Source organism: Berghia stephanieae, chromosome 8 (assembly GCF_034508935.2).
Source record: "Berghia stephanieae isolate SIO BIC M18660-M18661 chromosome 8, UCSD_Bste_1.3, whole genome shotgun sequence".
In the NCBI taxonomy this organism is placed as follows: Eukaryota; Metazoa; Mollusca; class Gastropoda; order Nudibranchia; family Aeolidiidae; genus Berghia; species Berghia stephanieae.
Genome location: NC_088367.1, coordinates 46,167,749 through 46,177,666, shown reverse-complemented (window position 1 = coordinate 46,177,666; position 9,918 = coordinate 46,167,749). Strand labels below are relative to the sequence as shown.

At 32.0% G+C, this 9,918-nt stretch overlaps 2 long non-coding RNA genes across 4 annotated transcripts in view; one reads left to right on the top strand and one right to left on the bottom strand.

Moving 5' to 3' along the window:
- The window catches only part of LOC144977866 (uncharacterized), a 137,501-nt gene that overhangs the window by 74,250 nt on the left and 53,333 nt on the right, over positions 1–9,918 (top strand). The gene's annotated exons all lie outside the window — the stretch shown is intronic.
- Positions 1,039–9,918, bottom strand: part of LOC144978769 (uncharacterized) — a 21,373-nt gene continuing 12,493 nt past the window's right edge. For all 3 annotated transcript variants that reach the window (XR_013646589.1, XR_013646590.1, XR_013646591.1), the window contains 3 exons: positions 6,377–6,426; positions 5,715–5,744; positions 1,039–1,176 (listed from right to left, as the gene is read on the bottom strand). This is a non-coding gene — a long non-coding RNA (uncharacterized LOC144978769). The remainder of the gene's footprint in view (positions 1,177–5,714; positions 5,745–6,376; positions 6,427–9,918) is intronic.

Sequence of the window (9,918 nt, the reverse complement as noted above, 5' to 3'; positions counted from 1 at the left end):
GAAAGATGGGAAAATATTGATGAAGTGATTATTATTATTATTATTATTATTATTATTATTATTATTATTATTATTATTATTTTATTATTTATTATTATTATTATTATTATTATTATTATTATCATTATATTATTATTATTATTATTATTATTATTATTATTATTATTATCATTATTATTATTATTATTATTATTATTATTATTATTATTATTATTATTATTGATATTATTGTTATTATTATTATATTATTATTATTATTATTGTTATTGTTATTACCATTATTATTATTATTATTATTATTATTATTATTATTATTATTATTATTATTATTATTATTATTATTATTATTATTATTATTATTATTATTATTATTATCAACATTTTTCTCTTTCTATTCTCGTTTCCTCTCTCTCTTTATCATTATATATCTTTCTGTCCATCTTCTGATCTCTATTTCAATTTTGATCTCCATCCCTCTTGTTCTCTTTCCCTTTCTATTTCTCTTATTCTTTCTCTCTTTCTCTTATTCGCTCTCTTTCTCTCTCTCTCTCTCTCTCTCTCTTTCCAATTCTATCTCTCTATCGGATCTTCTCTCTCTCTCTCTCTCTCTCTCTCTCTCTCTGTGTGTGTGTGTGTATGTGTGTGTGTCTGTCTGTCGCACTTTCCTTATTTCTGTTTTTTTCCTGACGCTTCTCTCTCTATCTCTTTTTTCTTTGTCTCAATCTCTCTCTTTTCTCTCTCTATAGTCATCTTTTTATCTCTTTTTCTATCGCATATCCCCCTCTCTCTCTCTCTCTCTCTCTCTCTCTCTCTCTCTCTCTCTCTCTCTCTCTCTCTCTCTCTCTCTCACTCCCTATTTCTTTCTTACTATCATTGTTCTGTCTCTCACTCTCTCCCTTTATCCCTTTCACTCATATTTCGAACACTCTCAATCTTTTTTTCTTTCTCTCATTATTACTCTCTCACTCTCTCGCTCTCTCTCTCTCTCTCTCTCTCTCTCTCTCTCTCTTTCTTTCTTTCTTTCTCTCTCTTTTATTATATACCCTTCTCTATTCATTTATATTTGTTAATCGAATATCCAGCGCCCGAAATGACAGAAAAGGACGAGTGGCCACATTTAATTCTATAAATAATACGTACCTGACACACAGAGCATAATGCCTTACACAAACTATTCTGAAAACAACATAAAGAGTTATAATTGAATTATGTACATGTCTTTGATAATATATGAGATGAAATGATAATATGAATTTTAATAGGCTAAATTAGCTTAAGGCTTTTAAACGCCCATTACTCGCAAGGATTGCAGACTAGCAAATCAATTTCAAATATTTGCAATGTAACTTTATATAACATTGGTTTGCCAGCGGCCACGCCAACGGATCTTTAGAATGTGCGAGGCATATATAACAACATATAGTCTAAGTATTACATTTGAGAAATGTCAATAACAATTGCAAACACAATAAAATGACAATTGTAAAAAAAAAATAACATGTTATATTCTGGGTACACTTTGTGTAAAAAGTTTAGATTTGAATTAAATGTTACAACATTTTAAAACAAAATTATACATTTACCATCTCAACAGATTTTATTTATTTACATTTCATGTGTTGAATGAGGATGATCTTCTATAAATATCCATCAAAAATGTTAATTGGACTGGACTAAGATGTGTTACGAGAAAACAAAGGAATATTGCAACTGAAACATTCCCATATAAGCTGACAATGAAACACACAAGACAACATCTCAGCTTGCCATGACACAATAGAGTGTCTCAATGCAACTGCCACAAACAAAACATAAAACTCCACCACCTACCCTGCATAATACACCTCGACAAAACCACCCAAAGAATGCCCAACTGTTGACAAATAAAAATTGTCCAGATAGTCTATGTAGAGACGGAAAAAGACGAAGACACGGATTGATGTGTCCATTGTTGACACTGTAAATAATTACATCGACAATACAACTCGCTCGCATAACTGAATCAAAACATATCAATAATGGAGTTTTACACTAACCAGAACCTGTCGACAATTTTTATTAAAACAATGAGCACACATAGTAAACAATTTCCCAGTTCTGTTATCAGCAGTATAAGAGTCCTCATAATAAACAAAAAACACTAAGAAAAATATCTCAATGTAATTAACATCAACTGCCAATCAACTAAAATAAACATATGCCATTTATTAACATTATACACAATGAGAAACCAGAGAATATTATCATTGACACTTGAATCATGGTTGGAATTGTCTATTCAGGACAATGAATATTTCCAATCAAACTTCAGCATATACCACAGAGACCGCAACCTTAATATCGGGGGTTGTTTTTTTTGTTGTTTTTTTTGCTATCAGACAGGATTGTATAAGCTCGTAATTCCAGGACTGAATTAAAAGTGTGAGATGATATGGGTCAAAATTGATGTTAAAGATTGAAATTGTAGGTTCAAGAACACTTTATATAATATGTTCATACTATCAAGCCAATTTGGGAAGCGAAGAAAGCTCGGACTATTCTTAAATTGTGTGATAAGAATAAACAACATCACCAATGTCATCTTCATAATGGGAGGAGATTTTAACTTCCCAGGAACTCTAAAACATTAAAAGGAAAGATCCAGTTTGCACAGCTAAACAATTATTCTAAAGGGCAATGCGCTTACTAAGCTCATATAGAAACCAACACGAATGCGGAACACGATAGATTTAATGATCACCAGGAAGTCCAATCTTATAATCAATCAGGAATTCATCACATGATCTCAGACCATGATGCAGTTATCATAACGATTGACTTGAATCCGAAAAGAGAATGTATAGAAAAATAGAAAAATCCCTCTCTTCATAAAAGCAAACTAGAAACGTACCATTTGAAACATCTAAAGAGGTTTTAGATATATCATCAAAAATTGAAACACGCTATAGACAGAGGAACGAGTAAAACATGTACAGCATAAAATGTGTCAAAATAAAAACAGTCTACCATGGTTCACAACGTCAATAAGAAAGATGACAAAACAGCGTTACCCAAGTTATAAAAAGATAATCAGACGAATGATTAATCACAGTGGCACCTCTTTGTGAATAAATACCGTGTCTATGATTAAATAATAAACGAAAACATCAAAACGAAACATGGTTTTGATACCTTTATCAATTTGTATATGTATTATAATATTGATGATACAAGAGCGGCGTCAAGACTTTTCATTTTACCCTTCTACAAAGAGAAATACACAGTTCTGAAAGGTTTTGTACAAAAGGAGTTACATCCAAATATTGGGACTACGTGGGGGACATGTTAAGCCCTGATGAGAATGGAAAGAAATTTACTGGTATGACAAAAATCTGGACATATCTTATACACAGAAATTTTGACAGAAATGGGATATCATCAAATAAATGACAATGAAAAACTCGTCACCACAGCATTTCTACAAGACCAAGCTTTGACCTTCAAACAAATTGCAAAAAACAGCATAGCTGACAGAGAGAGTAACATTAATGAAAAAAAAAGAAAAATGACAGGGAGCGATTCCTTCAGATTACCGCCCATTGTCTCTCGCTCGTATTTAAATCAAGGTTATAGAGCACATCATTGTCAATCAGATAATACACTACAGATAAAGGCATGGTATCTTATATGAAAACCAACATGGTTTTAGGTCCAGGCGCTCATTTGAAATACAATTAATCAGTTTTATTGATGACATTTCAAAGGTTTCTGAGAAGGGCCAACACACTCATGTATTTATAATGTTCTTCTCGGATGTCTTTGAAAATGTTGACACTATATTTTGCCAAAATCTTCGGTAATACGAGATAATTGCAAGCAAATGCCTTAAGATCAAAAGTGATCTTATTTACGGATGAAACAATTGCATACATGACAATATAATCTCAAGAACATCTGCAACACGACCTCAAGAACCATGGCTGCTGTGGAACAGTGGTACCTTACTGCGTTTCATTAGCAATGACTATCCCGCACAAATCTTTGGGCCTCTTTTTCGCTCACGAAGTGCCCGAATTCGCGTCAAAATATGGGACGAAGCCCTTTCGTATATGCTATTTTTAAAAAAGTAATTACGACGCTGTTTATCAATGAATATGACTGAAAGTTGGCACACAGTTAGAAAAGAGGTCATTTTAGATTATGTCAAGCGACAAAACTCGTGCAATTACCAGAAGACCGTTAAAAATAGATTTTTACTCTTTGGAGTAAAATATTTCTAAAACTACCAGGCGTGTAGGTTTTGTCGCTGACAAGGTAATACATGAACATTTCTTCTTTTTGGTTGTAAAATTTCATATGAATATGACGAGTACTTTTCCCGTATTTTACAAAACACCATCCTAATTTGCTCTTCAAGTTTCAATCTTTTAATCCACTTATTACGCAAGATACAACCAAAGGTCGAAAAAAAAATGCCGAAAAAGCGTACCATATTTTCGCGTTTTTTTGCACATTGCGGGTCATCCAAATAAATGACACCTTTGAAACTGCATAACTTGTTTATTTATGAATGGATTTTCAAAATTCAAAGACATTTTTACTCAGTGGAGATAGGGCTTTGATTTTAGACAAAAATTATCCTCAAAAAGAGAAAAAAACACATTTTTCATAGTCATTGCTAGTTTCATACACTAAAATGCAGCTTAAATTACATGTTGTTACAATTGCACAACAGCATAATTACTAGAGCACATAAAATCAGCCAAATAACAACTATAAAGTCAGACTTAAATGAGACGAGCACATCAACCTCACAACAAAAGGAAATAGGACACCGGGTTCCATTCGAATAGATTTAAAGTTTAGATCAACAAGCCCAAAATCATTAGCTTACAAGTCATTCGTTTGACTACATATTGAATACGCGTGTACTATTTGGAACCTACAAACAAAAAACCTTGCTGATGAACTGGAGGCAGGACAGAGAAGAGCCGATCATTTTGTCACTGGAAATTATGAGAACAGCATGATCTAACAACTAGAATGAAAGTCTCTCCATACTAAGAGGAAAGTAGCATAATATTCGGCCATAATGTAAAAGATAAAGAACAACCTGATGACGAAAAGTGTCTTAAAATTATTTTCAAAGGACATGACTATAGGTCAGCCAGCCTCGAATCCAGGACCTTCCGATCAGAAACCAATTTTGATACCACAAGGCCACATAGACGTACAATGACCGAGCGGTAAATAAAATTGCATACCTTATAGGACCTAGAATCAAGTGAGTGTATTATATATATATATATATATATATATATTATTATATATATATATATATATATATAATATATATATATATATATATATATATATATATATATATATATATATGTATAATTATATACACAAAAACCATGAAATAATTGTGTTCAACCTTTTGTTAAAAAGCACTTTTTAAATATATTTCATATTTAATTTCTTTCCACTTCTACAATATTGTTTTGAGCATTCGTTCTATATATATATATATATATATATATATATATATATATATATATATATAATTGTATTTTGTATGTTTGTAGAGGGAAAGAGCAGTGTGATGTAAGTCATCTTAATTGTAAAACTGATATGATAATAAACGGAGACATTCTTGTAATTTATCGTGACATATTTAGACAGAAACAGTTGAATTTGGTTCGTGGGCAGGTACTTATTTGGTAAATACTCACAGTGCATTTAGGGCATTTGCTCTTACAATCCTGGAGAAATATTAAGAGAAAATTGTAATCCACATAAAAATACAATTTACAAGTATTCAACGATTCAAGTATAAAATCAGACCAGAGAAAGGATAACAATAAAAAGGAAATTGAATGATTAATATGAATGCATTCATAAAAAAACTGATGTGAATCATGAATAAATGAATGAATGAATGAATGAATGAATGAATGTATGATTGATTGAATGAATTATATGAATGAAATGAATGATGTGTATGGATGAATGAATGAATGAATGAATGAATGAATGAATGAATGAATGAATGAATGAATGAATAATATGAAAGAAGGAATTAATTAATTAATTTATCAATTCATTCATCAATTAACTAATGGAATTGACGATTGAATGATAAAAATGAATGCATTAATTATAAAAAAGTGATGTGAATGAATGAATGAACGAATGAATGAATGGATGAATGCATGAATGAATGAATGAATTAATTAATTAATTTATCAATTCATTCATCAATTAACTAATGGAATTGACGATTGACTGATTAAAATGAATGCATTGATTCTTTTTTTAATGATGTGATTGAATGAATGAATGAATGAATGAATGAATGAATGAATTCCTTTACATCTAACTGTTATCAACTTACACCCTTTGCTTCATGCATCATGCAGAACATTAAGACGGCAAAGGCAAATTCTGCAAGAAATGCAAAATATGGTCAGGCACTTATAATCGGATTTCAATTATGGAAATGGATTAGACACGAATACAAGACTACTATCTTATCTGAAAAGTTCCATCAAACGGTTTATTTGAAAAGAGAGACTGATTATAATACAGTCATTCACTGTCCAATGTGAATTGTGGCTTTGTTTTTCTAGGATTTTACAGGGTTGTGACAATTTATTTAGGCCGGTCAATTCAAGCCAAAGCAAAGAGATGGCTTAGTAAAAAATGATATATTTACATTTAAAATCACCCATACAAATATAAATGGTACAACTAGGGCACATAAGTAAACCTATGATGACTGGTTAATTATGGCACAGAAGTAAACTAATGATAGCTGGTTTAATTGGAGCAAAGAAGTAAACAAATGATGACTGGTTCCACTAAGGCAGAGAAGTAAACCAAATATGGCTGGTTCAATAAGGGCACTGAAGTAAACCAATGATGACTGGTTCAACTAGAACACAGAATAAAACCAGTGATAGTTGGTTCAACTGGGGAACAGACGTAAACCAATGATGACTGATCCAACTAGGGTACAGACGTAAACCAATGATGACTTATTCAACTAGGGAACAGACGTAAACCAATGATGACTGGTTCAACCAGGGAACAGACGTAAACCAATGATGACTGGTTCAACAAGGGTACAGAAGTAAACTAATGATGACTGATTCAACTAGCATATAGAAGTTGGTTGCATAAAAACTATATACATGTGTTCAGGGTGAAAATAGCCCAATTATCCCATCCAGACAAAAGAAAGGGATCCCTAATATAGACTTTCAACTCAAATTCATAAAAAAATATTTTATTGAAAACAAAACATATTACAGTCGATAACAGAGAGATGATTAGAGTTTGGAAGGTGGGGGGAGCTTGGTAAAATTTTAAAAATAATTTTATATATCTGACCATTGCCCTCTCCTCAAAGAACTCAAGTGAGGGCCATGGCAAAAATCAAATACACGAACCACAAAACAAAGCTAGTAAGAAATCTAGAAAACGAATTCCAGTAAATGATTTAATGTGTCTTATATCTGATTAAGTTCTCTGATCAGTGACTGAGATAAAATTCAAAGGGCCCACACATAAGTTACTTGATTCTCTGTGTTATTGTTCGTTGATTTCTATAAGTTGTCATTTTGCGATTATTTTTACAATGTTGGTGCCATATATTTGAATATACTCTAACTTATACTATTATATTAAAAATGTTCTCTCACATATAATTACTTAACTCTTCTGAGTCTGCCCTATTTAAATACCCATAACATTTTCACCAACTCATAATAATAATCATTGCAAAAGTTCCTGGATACAACAAATAACAAGGTACGTTCATGTCTTTTCTCCCCCCCCCCTCCCCCCCCCCCACCCCGCCTTACTTTTGAAATCGACACAACTTCAAAGAATCGATCACCTTTACCCAAACTCTTCGGCCTCGGGAATAATGTAGTCAGAACAGTTCTGTGTAAAACTAAGGATATCATTTCCTTTTTTCAAACTCCACCATACAATACATCCCACCCAATCCCAAATATAGATAAATAATATAAACAGTCCCCCTCCGCCATCACCCTGATACTAATGGAATCGGAAAGGAATGCCAACGTAAACGACAAAGACCATGCCAAGAAAAACTGAAAGGATAAATGAAAAATATCACTGTTTTTAATTCTATGTTCCTTATAGCATAACTATAGCTAGAGTAGAGAACACAGACCCTATTTAGGCCTTAAAAGGTTTCGTGGCAAATAAAATCATCTAATAATACTCATAATTACATACAAAATAACAACTGTCCCCAAACCAAAAATTTCCACTGATACTAAGCCAATCAAAATGGTACTAACAAGCAAACAAGGAAAGGACGTGGCACATGTGAGTGTAAATATGATAGAAATAAATAAATAAACAAATAAATCGAAGAGCTTCCTACGCGGCCTCGGCGAACTAGGCGCAACGGTACTGTAAGAGAGTTAGGTAACAGCAAGTCGGTTTAACGATTTCACGGTGCTTGGATATCAGTTAAACTTGGTCATTATATTGAGTGCTAGAAAATTATTTTCTTTGATCGGTGTTACTTGGTATTTGGGGATATAAGCATCAAATTATCGTTGGTTTTTATTATCTAGGCGTAACGTATTATTTGGGCATACGATATTATTTGGGGGTACCGTATTTGTGATTTGGGCTTGCCACCTTTGATTATTTGGGCGTAAAAACTGACCTTTGGAAAGGAATTGTGGGAACATTTTAGAGTGTTTTTCATTCTACTCTACATTCGATTCTCCATTCTACTTCACTATGAGCTGCACTTTCCTATAAGCTGCAAGTTCTAACATCCTATTTAGAATCTATAGTTTACGGATTTAGAAATACTCCACGTACATTGAAAATTGTTACATAGGCATAATTACTTTATAATTGGACTGGTTTTACGGATTTGAAATTTATGAAACTGATTGAATTATGACCAAGCTATTTGATTTGGATTTGGAATTTATCAGAACAAATAAAACAATAAGAAATGAAATTGGAATCTGGATTTGTATTTGAATGTCTTGATGTTGTACATTCAATTATCATAATTGGCCCTTGAACTCTTTAGTCATTATTAATATCTTCAGTACAATGCAAAGGAATATCAATACCATCTACCAAAAAGCAACTATACGATCATAAGCCGTTACATATGTGTACAACTACGCCACAGTACAGTGAAACGGCGGCGCGGGGCAATGCGTATGCAACATGCCAGAGCGGTCTGGTCCCACCCAACCCGCCTGAGGCGTGGACGAAACAGCTGCGCTGCGGCGTCTAGATTGTTGCAGACCTCACGATTGCAGCGTAGATCAGTCGAGGCCGACTCAAAAACAATAATATTAATAATAATAATAATAATAATAATAATAATATAATAATAATATAATAATAATAATAATAATAGTAATAATAATAATAATAATAATAATAATAATAATAATAATAATATATTATTATATTAATAATATTAAAATAATATAATAATAATATAATAATAATAATAATAATAATATAAATAATATAATAATGTAATAATAATAATAATAATATAATAATAATAATAATAATAATAATAATAATATAATAATAATAATAATAATAATAATAATAATAATAATAATAATAATAATAATAATAATAATAATAATAATGATATATTTTTTAAAAATCTTCTGAGTTGAGTGATTCCACAATATTACTCTGGTGTCCCGTCAAAATCACAACATTGGCTACGAGGATTTTTCACCTTTATCCTGCGCATCTGCGTATCGGAGCGTTTCGTGACGCCAGTCGAAAAGTCAACATATCATGGACGGAAATCTGCCAGCCGGGAAAACCGGGAGAAGTGACTTTTCTGCCTGCAGTGTGGTCAGCACGTCGTGGACAGCCGCCCATCACGTGGTAAGAAGC